Here is a 17,801-nt window from a genome sequence, read left to right on the forward strand (position 1 = left end):
AACTGACCAAATAAAACGGTTAATATCTGCACAATTCTTTTAGATATTCTTAACTAAGCTAAAAATTTGGAAGTTTATAAGCTATATAGATGGGACAGTTTTCTAATTCTGAATACTTGTATCCAAACAGTAAGTTTTGACAATTTCAGAGATCACAAATCATAAATTCTCTAAATTAGGAATAACTGTGTGGATTTACATCTTTTTCACAATATAAACTCAAAAGCTGTCTCTCTTCCCCCCTTTAAGGCTGTGTATAAAGATATCTTGATTGAAGGTGATAAGCTGAACTTGGATTTTTTTTCCCTCTTAGATAATTATATTTTTTCACTCTTCCCCAGAAATTGTATTTTTTACTTTTCATTTTCATATTCTCTCACCTAGAATACACTGGTTAAGTTAAAGGGGAAAAAACTGTAGTCATTTTCATTCTATCCAAATTAAGCTGCTTTTTAAAAATTCACATTCTCAAAGTAAAGTTATAAAGACTTTCTGCATCTTGTATTTATCTCAAGCAACCACTTTACAGTACAATGACACCAATATCTGAACTTCACTTTTATATCAAACTGATTTCTATCAAATTTTAACATTTTACTTAAAGATAACTGTTAACAGATTCACATTCCTGGATTATCAAATGAAACAGAAATATCTGATTTTTTATTTTGATATGTATCTCAATGTTCAAACATTTTAAAACACACATCTGATAATATACTTAAAACATTTTTTAAAAAACACTTTTTAAAGATAAAAACAGTTCTAGGACCATATGATAAATACACTTCACTCTTAAGACTAAATTACACTTTTCTTACTTTGTAATTTCCTGTATCTTAAATACATAAAGCAAGCATTTTTTAGGTGAAAAAATTAAAAAAAAAATTAGTGTGTAATTTTTTTTTAGTAAACCTCACTTTATTTAGCAAATAGCATTTTAAAAAACATTATGGCTAATAATTTTTCATGTAATACTTTACTACTCAAAAATTAACCAAAGAATACACTGTAATACTGTTCAATGAGTTATCACTACACCAGACTACAATTCAGAAGACAGCCAAAATTTTATTAGCTAAGTATCTGAAAATTTCAGTTAAAACTATAAAATAAATCTTCTTTCAAAGCAAATAAACATGCTAGAAAAGTATAAATCATTTTATCTGTGATAAAGTATTTTGGAGGTAAAGACAACAAGTCACTGGAAGTTTTGGAATCCTACAGTTTATTTTTAAACCGTTTGCAACTTTTGATATGAACAATTTAAGTATTTTACTCAGAGTCCTATGAGTAAGAGGCTAGTTTCTGCTTAGGAAAGTGGGTTTTTCAGTTTCAACCAAATTGCCACTTTTGGTTAGGACAGTACTTGGAATACTTCAAATCTCTTAAAATATTCTCATTATCTGATTTTGCAGCTCCATCTACTACTATACCTGTCAAAGAGCAAAGCAAAGCACCAAATTCCATCTGATTTAAATCTACCATTTTATAATATGAAAAATCCACTATTTAAGTCTTTTACATATAACAATGTCATAATAACCTTAGGAAGAAAAAAGAAAAAATATATATACATTCATTTTTAGAATAAGTAAATTCACTTGGAGTTGGACTAAAGACCAAATGATAAGAACATTAATTATATATACATTAAAAAAACCTGAAGTTTTAATAAATCAAGAGAACTCAACTGTGGCCACTTCACTGGATGATTTCTATCTATTAATAAATCTTTATTGATTTTAGCTTAGCAAAAAGTTCTAGCTTTACAAACTGTCTAGCTCAATTATATTGGATATAAAATTGTATGCTTTTAAAATTCATTAGTGTACCTTAATCTCCTATTATGTTCCAATGCATTATATGTTCAATCAAAGAAGTTAGCTTGTTCTCCAGAACTGGCTCTCTCCTAAAGGTCAAAACCTGCAATAAAAATGTCATGTATTATAGCATGAAGACACTCAACAGATTTCCGCCTCCTGCAGTTTCACAGTTGATCCCTGAACACAGAGGTAAGATCTTCAAAACAACCCCAATTTTGCCTATGTTCAAAGAAACCCTAACTTGACAATAACGTTTTAAAAATAGAAATATCTTGATTAGAAACACCTGTGATATGCTTTATCATCCGAAGCCTCTTCAAACAAATCAGATTAATATGTTTCTGCTTTCATTTCTCTTTAGGGCATTCATTTTGAAAGCAGTGTAGATGAGTGTGTGTATTTATGTAGGTAGTTGTTAGGGGACTGGTCAAGAAGACTCCATAAAGAAAATAGAAATACAGTTTGTCTATGCTTCTTAAACTCATAAAATCCACACAGTTTAAAAAGTTTTCAAGTGATAGAGACAAAATTTTAACTACTTTTCTTCCCAAATTATGTTTTAATGACAGAAATTACCACTATTTTTAACTTTAGTCTTTTGTCAAGCCTGACTGAATAATAACACTGCTATTTCCAAATGTTTTAAGATGTTACAATCTAACAGAAGAAAATTTAGCATTTACTTTTAAGACATATTAAAATATTTGTAAGTAATAAGTAGATGAATGCTGAGCTACTGTTTTGTTTAATGTGTCTAAGTAGAGGTGGTGTAACTATATGTATGTAAGGGTGTTTTCATTTGTTTTACCTGAATCTTAATAACTTAGTGATGATCAACTGTATAAAAATATTAGTTAATTACAAAAGGCTTATAATACATATATGTGAACCACAACACTGAGTTTTCCACTTTTATTTAAAATAAAACAATCCTTTAATCCTCTGAAGCCAAATATCTGATTGTTTAATGACAAAAAACACACATATATAACTTGCAAACACTAATCCTGAAACCATGACATTTAAAAATACTAGAATAATTTCTACATAGTGTTCCTCAAAAGATACAGTTTTCTATATATGAATATATAGAAAATGAAGCTATCTTAATTTTAAAAATCACAGAATAATAGAAGAAGCCAATATGTATTCCATGCCAAATGTTAAGATTTTAAATAGCAGGGAAAGAAAAAATACTAAATAATAAAGTACAAAGAGGTTCAGACAGAAGACAAATATTAAACCAAATGTTTATGATAAAAAAGATGTTAAAAAATCTTGAAATAGTAAAATTCAAATCTATTACAAAACACAGCTTTTTACACTTTGAACCTGCAAGTCTTTCCAGTACAAAGACTCTTTAGTGAAATGGGACAGGATTAAACAAAAGTGTATTTAATGTCTCAGAATTTGATAAAAAATATTGACTAAAATTCACATATCTATTTAATATCAATTCTACTACTTTAAACTTATCCTTCTAAAAGAAAGATGCTTTAAAGTATCTTTAAAACAGGCAAAGAAAAAAAAAGGCAAGAGAAAATCATTTCCCTACCAGAAAGCAGTGTTCTTAGGAAGGTTCTAGAGTCATTTGTTCATGCAATTAATAAGAAAAATCCATAAACACATATTAGTAATGTGATACTCTACAACTGATTTACTTCTGTTAATATTAATAATGATTTTAAAGTTCTAGTACTGTCACTTGTAAAAAATGCAAAAGTGGCTTAATCTCATTTTGACACTTATTTGAAAGAAAAGTGGTAGTTTATTATTGATTTCCTTTGGTCTTAAGGGATTTGAGGCTACCAAATCTCAGAAAGTCATAGTCTGAATTTTAACAACATGCCAAAATTGTTGCCTGGCACATAGTGTTTCTAAGTTTGCTGAATTAAAACAAAGTAAAACTACATGTATAGTAATACTCTGACAATTCTTTCTAAGATGGTGTTTTCTAGTTATAATCAGACACATACTCTGTTTCTTCTAAAAAAGGGTTAAAGAGAAATCAGTGACGATTACTCAAGCTTCATTTAACAAAAGGAAAAAAAAAGGACAGTCAATTTTAGGCCAGTATTTTAGAGTAGACAAATTTTTTATAGAATAAAATTTCAAAATCGTGTGTAAGTTTATACTGATATTTTTAACTGGAGAAAGCTTATGTATCATGTAGAAGAAATATTTAATATAGTCACTGGGCATTCTTTTTCTTTTTGTAAACCAAATCAACTGACTAGTATTTCTGATTGAAGTTATTTTGTGACATTCTGAACAGTTACTACATATTGCTTTACATAAAGATAAAAATATGTATGTCTCCACAAAACCAAAAACAAACAAAAACGCAGTATACAAAGCATGATGAAAGAAGGGCTCCAGAATATGAAAGCTATTTTGAAATTTTCATCCTTAGCTCTAGATGAACATTAAAAGTGATTATTAATTTGATTAGGAAAAAAGCTGTGTTACACAAACACCTGAGGCTACATTTTGTAAATGTACAACTAAGACAACTTATCAGCATTAACACAAAGTCTAAAACTGGACTTTTATAAAACAGAATGAAGGGCAAACAAATGAAGATCAATGCTACCAGGAAGACCTTGCCTTCTCTAGTTCCCTCTGCCCCAAAACATGCAAACATAGCTTTAAAAAGAGCTGAATGACATATCAACACTTTTCCTCACCATTGTTTTCCTGTGGTAATGTAAGACTTTTCTAGTCCTTACAGTAAAAAATAAATTAGAACTGTCCATTTTTGCAGAGAAATATAGTTAATATACTTAATATACATCTGTTGAAACTACTATCTACATGCCCACAAGCCTAAAACCAAAATCTTCCTCTTACTAGCACCACGTAAATGGGAAAATACTGTGAATGCTGTGGATTTTATTTAGGTGCTAGTGTGTTCTCAAGCTTCAGTGTAGTATTTACAATAAAGGAATCTCTTCACTTCTTTTCAAGATGTATTAAATGTAACAATCCCGCACCTATCACCTCCTAAAACAAACAAAAAACCCCATAAACCAAAACAGTATGGTTAAATTTAACCAGCCTGGCGGAATTTATAAAGTCTTTCCCCACCCCACCCTCAAAACTCTACAAGTCACGTAACAATTTGAATGAAAATTAAAGCTCAAAACCTAAAACAGCAAAACCTACTGACTCTGGTATTTTAGGTAAAATTACATTAAAAATAGAAATAGAGTTTCATACAATTTCATTAAAGCAAATTTTAGAGAGGATAATTAGCATCTCATGAAATTTTCAACAGATGATTCAAAATAAACAGCTCTGAAAAAAAGTAATGAACATAGGTTGTGTCGTTCTAATCCCTGTGTTGAAGGCAATATAAAATAGTATGATTTATAAATTCAGCTATTCCACTTATTAACATAAATTATATTTATAGATTTACACAGACTTATAAAAAAAGTCCTAGGATCTTTTCATCTGAATATTTTCTAACAATGTATATTTGACCTAATGTGAGAATACAAACTCTTTAAGTTTCAAAATTTCAATTACTATTCATAAAAAGTATAAATTTCTATTAAAAAATATTTCAAAACCCATCTATGGCTATCTTGTTTATCAGTGAGTTAACTGATTTTCTTTGTAAACCACACCCGCCTTTTATCAAGATACAATTAAACGGAATGACAAGCTTTGTAATAAGTAGAAATACACTGACGGTTGTCTCAAGCAACATCAAACAAAAATCAACTGAAAATCAAATACAACACATCCACAGTGTTGTATGCTATACATTTCTTCATAATGAATTTACGAATGAAATCATACACACTGCACCTGTGCTACTTACCTGTTGTATTGCCTAAATTAAGCAACATATATTTCTTGTAAATAAGGTTTTAAGTCAATTGCAATGGCTAAATTAGCAAAACCTATATATTTAAAATTATCTGTGAAACGTTTAAAAAATGTATTCAATTTCTGTGGGAAATGTGGAAAAGCTTGTTCTTAACATTAAGAAAATTAAAGTTTCTTTTCATGGAAATAAAAGAAACAATTCTTCCGTAATCTGCATCTGACAAATACATGTAGCTTAAGATGAAAATTTTCTGTCAGAGGAACAAAAAAAACACCCAAACTCAGTTTTTAACCAATAGAGAACAGGGGCAAATATATAAAAGTCCTGTAATCTCAGCCAGCAGAATTACAATTTTGCGAAAATTGTCTTCTCTAGGTTTTACTTTTAATATACATTTAAAAATCACTCGAAAATCCTTTATGGACGAAAAAAATACTACACACCAGCTTTTGAATTCCTCGTCTTAACGTTTCATTACGTGGTTTTCTAAAAGTGTAATTTTTTGGAAAGTCAAGAATTATAATCTAGTGTTCAACATTCAAACCCCCCAGTCCCGCTTCCTTCCAGCCAATCAGGGGGTAACAAGTTCGGTGTTTTGGGAGCTCCGTTAGACACCATTTGAAAAACATCACATTGCGCTCTCCTATTCTCTTCGGGGAAAGATTCTAAGTGAGGGCGGGTCCCCCAATCTTCACAGAAATAAGAACTCAATCAATCGTTACATCAATTCCAGGGGCGGGGTGGGGGAGGTAAACTTTAGGCAGGCAGTCCTAAGAAGTGTGTGACTGAAAGCGTTATTCCTCTTTTTCGAACAATTGAATAGCTGCTGCAAAAATCAACTCCTGCATATTCGCAACCCAGAGTCGCGCGCCCCATACGCAATACATCACACCAGCAAAGGGTTAATCTAGGGTGCCTTCAGCGCAGAAAAGGATTTAAGATCCAGTACATTTTTAATGAGGAATTTTACAAAGGCCATTATCTACCTATAAAGTATTAAAGTTAAAGCCGTCACTGGCTCAAATCATTCAAGTGCAGTCGAGCAAAAATTGGTAGAAACTACGAGGAGGAAAAAATCACTAAAGGGAAAGGCAAATAACAGCCCTTTCCCCTCCGCCTCGAAGTCAAGAGCGCTCCCAAGAAAAGGTGGGGATTGCAAAATTACCGTTAAGTTCTCCGGGGAAAGACTTTTCGGGAGGAAAACATCAACAGTTTCAAAGATTGCCTTTTTCCCCTTGCGACATGTTTCAAAGGCTGGAGAAGGAAAAAGTCTTCTAAGAAACGTGCGGCTGGGAGAAGGAAATCGCAAGGTCGAAGCCCCATCTTTCATCTCACCCAAGAACACTCCCCCGCCCCCCCCCCCCCCCCAAGAAAGGACGACACCGTGAGAGCAAACGACCAAAATCCCGAGCAAAAAGCGAAAGTCCAGCATCTTTCCTAGGAGCCCGCTAAAACCTCAAAAGCCTGCCCCCGCCCCATCTTGCCCAAATTGGAAAAGCCAGACCCGGGTCAGTGCTACCCCTGCCGGGACCCAGGGGCGCGGAGCCGGAGGGCGGCGTGGACAGACTCACATCGCGAGGGCATCTCCCGCTTTGGCGTCAGAGACGACAATACACACGGCTGGGTCCCGCGGGGAGGACTGTCCGCGTGTCGGACCGGAGGCACCCGCTACGCCGGGTCCTCAATTTTCCCCCGACCTCAAGTTTCTTGTCACGGGAAGACGGCCGCCGCGGGCCGGGGAAACTGCGATAAAAGACGGCTCGGTTCGCCCACGGCGGGGGAGGGGGCGCCCGTCCCCCTCCGCCTGTCAAGGAGCCGCGGCTGGCCGAGCCCCAGCGCGCCGCGGCCCCGGCCCCGGGCGGGGGGTCCCGCTGACAGATCCGCTGGGCGGCGGCCGCTGAGCCGCAGCGCGTCCGCGTCCCGCTCAAACTGCAGCTCCCCTCCCCCCACGCCCGCGACTCTCCGCGCTCCCGCCACATCCCGCCCGCCGCCGCCCACTCAGACAACCCAATTACCCCCCAACCCTATCTCCTTGCACTTTTTTTTTTGCGATTAAAATGAAGGGGACCCACTGCCCCACTCCCTGCACCCCCCACCGCCTGCCGGTCCCACCACTGCCACCTCCCGAGTCCCGCTCTGCTACTTCTACAGGCTCTTACCCGCTGCGCCAACCCTGACGAGGCTCCGCCAAGTGCCCTTTGCTCTAAGTAAATTTTTGGGATTTTTTTAGTGATTTTTCGGCCGAGTCTTAAAGGCGCTGTAGTCTCGGACAGGTTACTCCGTCTCTCCCGCTAGATTGATGAGATCAGGCATCACTCGAAAATGGCGCCGAAAGCGCTGAGGCTCCTCATTCAAATTCGTTAGAGCCAACCCCGCCGCCCCGGGGCATGCCGGGAACGCGGGCTACTTCCACAGCTGTCAATACCGCCTCCTAACCCCCACTACGCTAGCTTTCCCGACACTTCTGCTCATGCGCAAACTCCTACTCCTACCCGCTCGCCTTGAACATGCGCAGAATCCTCGCGTGTTCGCCGATCTCCCTTCGCTTCCTCAGCCGCGGTAGTCCTACCTCTTTTCCTGCGCGTGCGTGCAGCTCCTGTGCTCAGCCGCGGGGCTGGAGGGGCCGTGGGGACTGTGGGCCTGAGGGTCCATAGGTGACATTATCAGTCGGTAGACATTTATTCTACTGTTTGACGAAAACAAACAGGGGTACAGCTTAGGTGAAAAGAGAAACAGCTTATTGCCAGGGTCTAAACTCCTAACAACGGAATGTGTCTGGGAGCGTGTGTATGGATACACGTGTACTTTAGAGCAGCCCCGCCTGTTTGCAGAGCTCTTGCTGTAAGTCATCGCTTTACGGGAGCTATCGCACTTAAGCCTCAAAACAACTTTGTGAGGTAGGTACTGTTATTATTTTCCGTTTGCAGACCAGGAAACCAAGGCCCAAAGAGTTTAAGTAATTTCCCTAAGGTAGCACAGGTAGCAAGCACGTGAACGAGTCCGCCCGCATCTGTCAGATTCTGGAGGCCGGGTCATTCTCTACCTTGCTGTGCAACATTTGATTGAATCTAGTCTCTCACTGTCTTCTCGTTCTTAAGCATTCTGCCGGAGTTTGGAAAGGTGAATGGGTTATGGGCAGTTTTGGGGATCACTTAGTGGGATTTTTTTTTTCAAAGGTTGGTAAGGGAGCTTAATCTAGCAAAGATGGGTTTCTATTGTGCCACGCATTGGTAAAGTAATAACAACTAGATACATTGTATTGACTACTCTGGGCTGCCATGGTGCTAACTAAACGCTTTACGGAATGATCATGTTTATTGCCCACAACAGCTCTGTGAAGTAGGCATTATCTTTATTTTACACAAGAGGATACCTGAGATTCAGATTAAGAAACTCTCCTCAAAGTCTTAAAACTACTAAACAGAAGCACAAGACCTCGGCAGATCTATCCAATGTCAAAAAAACTGGGCACTGTGGTAGGACGGTAAAAGATGATAAGCTGTCAATATTAAATACCTTCTTTAAAAACCTTTTAACTATTCATTTGCTTGAGAGAATTATTTCACCTGTTGCCAGGCTAGTTAAGATTAAAAAAAAAGACTCCCTTTGATCTTAAATGATTACATTTTAAGATTATTTTAAAACTGGTTGCTTTTTTCCTGATCCCAAGTTATTATGAATTCTCTAAAGAATCCAACAGTTAAAAATCTGGGGCATTGTTACACCTTTTCCTAGTTTTTATTGTAAAACAACTTGTGATGAATCATAAATGTTTTGAGTATACAAAGACATACATCATTGTGAGAGTTAAAATTAGACGAGTGTGAAAATGCCTCAAGTACTAAGAAGGAAGGAAATGGGAGAAGGTAGCATGGTTTGCGTTACTGAGGTACAATCAGAAGAGAAATGGATTTTAATAATTTAATAATTTGACATCATCAAGTAGTATCATGGCTGCATAGTATGTGACTTACATCTCTATGGTACTTTTTGTGCACTGGTTAAGTGAATGAACTCTGGAACCAAACTGCTTGGGTTGGAGTTCATCTGTTATTTACTAGGTTTGTGACCCTACAAGAGTTACTTTTTTCTCCATTTGATCTTTTGTAAAAGGATTAATGCTAATACTTCATCCAGTTGTTTTAAGGATGTGAATGAGCTAATATATTAAAGGTATTTGAACAGTGCATGGTATATTAGTAAATGTTAGCTATTGTTGTGGGTCAGTCTTTAACACTAATCTTTGAAGATGGTTTCTTTAGAGGTGTTTCAAAGACCAGATTACAGTTAGGGCCATTAGGAATTAGCATTTGTGTTCAAGAGCCTCTTAAAATGATAAATCAGCCAGGCAAATTATTTTTGCCAAATGGAGTGATAATTTCTGTCAGATGAATAAAGATGTTAATTTGTTTTGCCATTCCATAAGAGTAACCTATGAAAATGGAATAGTTTTACTGCTCTAATTATTAAAGGGAGAAAAGGGGAAAAATCAGGCCACTCTATAAAAACCATCCAAATTTATATCATCTAGAGATAAATACATATTGTTTGTAATTTAACAATATACCTGTGGAGAGAATCAACTAGCTGCAGTCTGGATACGTGGTATATTTGGGGGAACTCATTTGCAAGACTGTACTAGAACATCATGAATTGGTACAATTTTTATCCAGTCCATCCACTTTTAAGATTTATTCTGTCAGGAGAATTCTAAAGTGCTGATATTAATAAATAACAACATTTATTGAGTACCTACTAGGTACTGTTTGTCAGCTAAGCATGTATATCCATTTTCTCCTTGAATCTTCATAGTAACTCATGAGGTAGGTGTAATTATTGTCTCCATTTTGCACAGACTAAAGTTTATATAGAGGTCAGTTTTAGAAGAATTAAGTCCTGTTTGTTTCAGATCCTATTTAACAAAAAAGGATTTTAAAATCCTTCATTAAAGTTTCTTGATTCACTAACATGGGAGAAAACAAAATCAAGTAACTTGGTTCTTACGCCTGAACAAAAAAAAACCAAACGGGGAAAAAAAAAAAATGGTTTTGAAAATGAATAATTTTATGTTTGACCACAAGGGGGTGCAAATTCCCGAACTGAACTTGAAAGCAAAAAAAAAAGCACTTTTACTTCAGATCTTCAGATTCACAGGTAAAAAACTAGTTAAGAACACCTTCCTTGAACTTTAATACTTCACACAGTGATACACTTGATGAGAAGAATGGACTCAATTATTTAGGGACTCAATTGGGGCGGAAGTTTGCAGCTTTCTTTCATCTTCAATACAGTGAAGAGTTAGCCAACCTACGCCCACCCCTTTTCACCCACCTAGTTTGTTTCTCTGCGTACTCTTCTTGACTTGTCATAAAACTGAAGTCATAATTTAAAATTTGAGGTTTTACTTTGGAAACTGCCATGCAGTCACCAGCAAATGAATGGTAAATATGGGTAGTGTGGAGAGCAGAGGTCTTGTAATTTCAATGCTTTTTTTTTTTTTCTCTCCTGCTGTTTCTTAAGCCTAAGCTGCAACTGATGGAATGTTGGCTTCAACATATTAGCTTATTTAGATAAACTGTGAAAGTTACAGGTCTGTTCATCTTTTAAGGAAGAATGAAGCCTCTTAAAACACTGTGAACAGTAAACTGAAAACTCAGTATACTCTGGTGGTGTTTTAAAAACAATTTGCATAGATGCAAATTGCACAGATGTAAAAGCTACATAAATAGCTTTTATTTTCCTGTTGGTCTTGTTTTTCTGAGGTGGACTTAATTTTTTTAAAAAAACTTTTTTTACTTGGAAATGATTTCAAATTTACAAAAAGTTGCAAAAATAGAAATAGTTCAGAGAACACTGGTATCATTTACTTCTCTTTTGCAAATTCTCTGTCTCTCTCCAAATATATATGTTTCTTTATATGCAATTTTTTTCTGAACCATTTGAGGTTAAGTTACATACATCTTGGCCCTTGATCCCTAAATACTTGTGTTTCCTATCAACTTCATAAATTTACATTGAAAAAATACTTCAATCTACCATTGATATAGGCATTTTGTAGGTTGGTCCTTGTAGCACTTCCGCCTTCAATATAGGAGCCAATCTGAGGTCAGGTACTACATTTAGTGGGTCTTGATTCTAGCTTCTTTTACTGGAACACTCTCACAGCCTTTCTTTATCTTTTATGACTTTGACATTCTTAAAGAATATAGTTTCTCCCTCCACCCTCCTTTTAGAGAGAACATTCCTTATTTTGTTTTTGTCTGATGCATCCTCATTAAGTTAAATTGAGGTTTTGCATTCTTAACTAGACTATGGCACAGGTGATATTGCGTCCTTCTGAGTACCACTTCTGGAAGCATGTGATAGCCATATGTCCCTCACTGATGATGTTTATTTTGATTATCTGGTCTTTATGTGGCTAGAATTTTCCAATGTTTGGTTTATTGGGTTTTTTTTTTTCTTCCTGGCAAATAAGCAATCTGTCGGAAAATACTTGAAGATACATCTTACTCATCAAAGTTCCCATTTAAATTTAGGATATGTTACTGCCAATATAGTTTTACAATGATGGTTGTAAGATGATTCAACAAATCTGTTAAGTCCTTTGATATTGACCAGTCAGTCCACAGCATTCTACTGCAAACAGAGGGCCCTTTCTTCTCCTCTGTTTATTATCTGCAATTAACTTATGAATTCCTGTGTTTTTCCACTTCTGTATTTTGTTTCCTTGTGTTCTATCTATATTTGTATGTGTATATTTTGTACATTTTTTTCTGAACCATTTCAAGGTAAGTCACACACATCATGACCTTTCACCTCTATTTTAAAGTCTGTATTTAATTAGTTTTGGTGTTTGAATTGTCCTAGATTCAGCTAGTGGGAGCACCTTTATTCTGGGTCCTATGCCTTTGTGGCGGAGAAGGCAATGGCACCCCACTCCAGTATTCCTGCCTAGAGAATCCCATGGACAGAGGAACCTGGTAGGCTGCAATCCATGGGGTCACTGAGGGTTGGACACTACTGAGCGACTTCACTTTCACTTTTCCCTTTCATGCATTGGAGAAGGAAATGGCAACCCACTCCAGTGTTCTTGCCTGGAGAATCCCAGGGACGGGGGAGCCTGGTGGGCTGCCGTCTCTGGGGTCACACAGAGTCAGACGCGACTGAAATGACTTAGCAGCAGCAGCAGCAGCATGCCTTTGTGGTGTGCCTACATCATTTTCTGGGAATACTTACTTGCTTTCCGGTATAGTAAGATGTTTCAATTCTAGCTCCTGCCATAACCCTGGAGTTAGCTTTTTCTCTAAATAACCCTGTTTCCTCTAAGTGAAGATGGTCTTAGAGACCAAGGTTAGGTTCATTGCTGCTTCTTGGACCTTTTAGGAGACAGAGTTAGGAAATATATATGTGTATATGCACATTAAAATATGCATATACTAATATATGTATCTGTTAATAACATGGGCTTAATTTTAAATTTATTATAACTGAGAAGATATAGCAATTTATAAAGTTCTGAATAAAGTCAAATCACAATTCACATGCAATTTTCATGTTCCCTTAATAAATGTCTATAAATATAATTTTATAAGGTCACAATGTGAAATAGTTTTGTCTTTTTCCACTTAACATGTAAGAAGCATCTGAGTTACTATGTTAGTTTTACAGTCTCATTCTGAATTTCTCTGCTACATTATCATTTAGTAGATTCTACCATTCCTTACCGGAGAAGGCAATGGTACCCCACTCCAGTACTCTTGCTTGGAAAATCCCATGGAAGGAGGAGCCTGGTGGGCTGCAGTCCATGGGGTTGCTAGAGACGGACACGACTGAGCGACTTCACTTTCACTTTGCCCTTTCATGCATTGGAGAAGGAAATCGAAACCCACTCCTGTGTTCTTGCCTGGAGAATCCCAGGGACGGGGGAGCCTGGTGGGCTGCCATCTCTGGGGTCGCACAGAGTCGGACACGACTGAAGCGACTTAGCAGCAGCAGCACCATTCCTTACATGTCACTTTTATATTGATGCAACTGAAAAATCTGAAACCAATAGGTAATATCACATTTATATTTTAGAAATTCACTTTAACAAGGGTACTGGAGAACAGATTAGAAAGTGCAAGAGCAGTGATAGAAAGTCCTACAGAGGCTATGGTATCAGTAGTATCCAGGCAAGAGATAAAAAGTACTTGAAGCACAGATTAGAAATGATGGTGAAATGAAGTATAAACAAAACTGGATTTACTTCTCCAGTTTTAATGTGTAACTATTTACAGGTAAGTGTTTAGCATCTATTCTTGTTATGTAGGGCTTTCCTGGTGGCTCAGTCAGGAAAGAATCCACCTGTAGTGCAGGAGACCCGGGTTTGACCCTGTGTCGTGAAGATGCCCTGGAGAAGGGAATGGCCACCCACTCCAGTGTTCTTGCCTGGAGAATTCCATGAATAGAGGAGCCTGGTGGGCAATAGTCCATGGGGTCACAAAGAGTCAGACACGACTGAGCGACTTAACACTGTGTTATGTATTATTTAAGGTCCTGAGCATCTAGGGGTGAGAAAAACAGCCACAGTTCCTCTCTCTGTGGTGTAGTCTACTAAGAGAAAAGAGGATTACATTAATAATCACACAAATTACCATTGTGATAAGTACAGGATGCCATGAAAAATATAGGATGCTATGAAAGCATACACAATGGGGACTTAACACTGGAGTTATAAGGCCTTTCTAAGTGGGCAGGGTGGGGGGGGGGGGTGGCTTCCCTGGTGGCTCAGATGGTTAAGAATCTGCCTGCAATGCAGGAGACTGGGGTTTGATCCCTGGGTCAGGAAGATCCCCTGGAGAAGGGAATGGCAACCCACTCCAGTATTCTTGCCTGGAGAATCCCATGGACAGAGAAGCCTGGTGGGCTACAGTCCATGGGGTTTCAAAGAGTCAGACACAACTGAGCAACTAACACTTTCAAAGGAGGGACAGTTAAACTGAGACTTAGGAATTAGGTAGGCCAAAAAATTGGAAAAAAAGGAGCATATGTTAATGTCCTGTGCCAAAAGGACCAGTAAATTCAATGCCCATATGGTAAAGCAGAGTAAGCTAGGATGGAGAAAGTTGAAGCTAAGACTAGAGAGGTTTAGGAGCCTTTGTATATGGAGGAGAGAGAAGGAAGCATGGTAGTAGGGCTTCTTGGTTTCTGGTGTACCATTTCCTGAGATAGGAAAAAACAGAACAGGTTTGATGGATTTTGACGTGTGAAATGTTGATTTTTATATGCCTCTGGGTTAAGTACAATCCTCTCATCCTCTGGAGAGATAACTGGATATTAGGATTGGTGTTTTGATTTGGAAGTCTGGAACTTTAGGGGAAGTTCTGGTGTGCGCTCTTATCTGTAGATTTACTAGTATTTTATCTATTTACTACAACTTGACTAATTGTAGTTGTAGATGGTAGTTTAAACTGTGGGATTGAATGAGATCACTGCAGGAGGTATGTAGAATGATAGAAAGGTTCAACACAGAATCTTGGAGAACATTGTTAGCTACACAAAAAATGTATATACACAGGAAAAATTTTGCTATAAATGGTAAAGACACATGACAAATCAAAAAATATTTTTTAACATATAAAGCAGATAAAGGGTTAATAAGAGGTCTAAAGAAAAACAGAACGGTTAACAAATACACAGCGAAAGAAGAAAAATAAATACAGGTTTTTCTTGTTTTTCTTTTTTAAATAAGTTCTTGGAGAGGTTTTGTTTATTAATCCAGCTTTAAGTACTTAAGGAAAGCAGAAGTTATAGAAGTTATAAAATTCTAAAAGCTAAATATTTAAGAGACCTTTAAAAGCCTCCTTGAAAGTGATTGCTGGTAAAATTTACAAAGACTAACCAGAGCTTCAAGTTGAATTTAAAAGTCAAGGAAGAACTAAGTTTTTTAATTCATAACTTTGATAAGAATTTAAATGACCTCTGAATATTCTTTTCAGTGCACAAAAGCCATTTAAAAAACCCCTCATATTGATGGTATGAGTGAGGAAAGGCTGGTGGCAATGTAAGTTAAAGCAGGCCTTTTGAAAAGTAATTTAGCAATAATAAAAAGGGTGATAGAAATATTCATCTTCCTGCCAGAAATTCGAATTTCAGGAATCTAGATGAAATAAATCTGAACTATGGGAAAAGATCTATATAGGAAGATGCCAAGAATATTAAATATAGTACTAAGTAGCAGAAAGGGAGGATTGGGTTGGAATGTCCAATAGTAGTAAGATTATTAAGTAAATTGTGGGGAAATGACTGGATTTACTATTAGCATCATCACAAAATGATGCATACCAACTGGAAAACTGTTTATAAGTGCAAGATGTAGAGGTGTAATTAGGATGATTAGAACTACTTTTAAAAAATACATAGAGGGGAAATACAAGAAAAAACTTTCAACCCATATCAAGGTTTTCTGATCAAAGTTAAAAATATACACGTTAAAATGCCAGTCTAAAATTTGGCATTTTGATACTATCAAACGATCCTTCTCTGGAACATGGATATTCTATGAGCTAGTCCAGTGATTCTTAAACGTTCAGAATATGTTTATAATTGCAGGGCCCCCCGTCTCTGGAATTGTGTGCACGTGTGAACTGTTTGCATGTAATTTTATTAGAGTTAGATGATGGTCGATGGAGTTCCTGAAGAAAAGCAGAGGAAAATGGTTCATTTATATGGTTGGCAGGATACTAGTTCTCCAAAAGAAGTCCACATCTTAATCCCTAGAATCTGTGAATATGTTGTTATGTGGCAAGGGGTATTCAAGTTGCAGACAGAATTAAGGTTGCTACTCACATGACCTAAAAATAGATTATCCTGAATTATCTGAGTAGACCCAATATAATTCCACAGTTTTTCTAGATGTGGAAGAGGGAAGCAGAATAGTCAGTGTCAGAGTGGTAAGATGGGAGAGACTCAAGCAGCCATTGCTGGCTTTGAAGATAGCAGCAGGCCACAAGCCAAGGGATGAAGGCAACCTCTAGAAGCTGGAAAAGCCAAGAAAACAGATTCTTCCTTAGAGGCTCCAGAGAGGCTCCAAATTTCTTCCTTAGAGGCTCTATCTACACCTTGATTTTAGCCCACTGAGACCCATTTGGGACTTCTGACTTCTGAAACTGTAAAAATAATACATTTCTGTTGTTTTAAGCCACTAAATTTATGGTAATTGTTAAAGCAGCAAATAGGAAAATATTGAATGCTATATGTAAACAGTGACTTTGCGTGTGTTGATATGTGGCTGTGGTAGTGAGTATGCACACGTGGAGATGTAGTTCCTGGTTCTGAGAATTTCGTGACAGCCTAGACCATGTCCTTGTCTGTGTCTGCAGCACAGTTCTGCTTACTCACTCAGTCGTGTCCAACTCTGCAAACCCATGGATGGTGGCCCGCCAGGCTCCTCTCTCCATGGATTTCTTTCAGGCAGGAATACTGGAGTGGGTTGCTATTTCCAACTCCAGGGGATCTTCCTGATCCAGGGATTGAACCCAGGTCTCTTGTGTCTCCTAATAAAGATTAATGGGAATGAATGGTACTTAGCACCAATTATTCTGCCACCTGAACAAATTGAGAATTACCTTTTTTTTTACTCTCTTATGTTCTGTGTCTTCTTCTAATCTGTGAGTTAAAATGGTAAGGATATAAAATATTAAATATTTGTTCTATATTGATTGTAAAAGCTCTATTTTAAATTTATTTTTATTTTTAACCTTTTATTTTGTATTGGGGTATAGCCAATTAACAGTGCTGTGATAGTTCAGGTGAACAGTGAAGGGACTCAGCCATACACGATCCATCCTTCCCCAAACTCCCCTCCCATCTATGCTGCCATAAACATAGCAGAGTTGAGTAGAGTTCCCTGTGCTATACAGTGGGTTGTCGTTGGTTATCCATTTTAAATATAGTAGTGTGCACATGTCCATCCTGAAGTCTGTTTTCTAATTGAAATAAATTGATGTTTTTTGAGTAACTCTTATGGACAAAGTGTTCTAAGACTGTTTTGTACTTGATGATTATCATATATTTAAAACATGCTAAAAATAGCTATGCTTAGGAATTTTTCCCTAAAAAATGTTAGGAATATTATAACTAGTAAACTAGAAGAATTA

At 36.9% G+C, this 17,801-nt stretch overlaps 1 protein-coding gene across 11 annotated transcripts in view; it reads left to right on the forward strand.

Annotated features, from left to right (window-relative positions):
* The window catches only part of KCNRG (potassium channel regulator), a 110,069-nt gene that overhangs the window by 56,633 nt on the left and 35,635 nt on the right, over positions 1-17,801 (forward strand). For 2 of the 11 annotated variants that reach the window (XR_011569713.1, XR_011569714.1), the window contains exon 1: positions 8,157-8,561. The exons of 8 other annotated variants lie outside the window; for them this stretch is intronic. The gene's annotated coding sequence lies outside the window, so the exon portion shown is untranslated. Of the gene's footprint in view, positions 1-8,152; positions 8,562-17,801 lie in introns of those variants that run through there. One more of the 11 variants, XR_011569712.1, reaches the window with a different exon arrangement.

This window comes from Bos indicus, chromosome 12, assembly GCF_029378745.1.
Source record: "Bos indicus isolate NIAB-ARS_2022 breed Sahiwal x Tharparkar chromosome 12, NIAB-ARS_B.indTharparkar_mat_pri_1.0, whole genome shotgun sequence".
NCBI lineage: Eukaryota > Metazoa > Chordata > Mammalia > Artiodactyla > Bovidae > Bos > Bos indicus.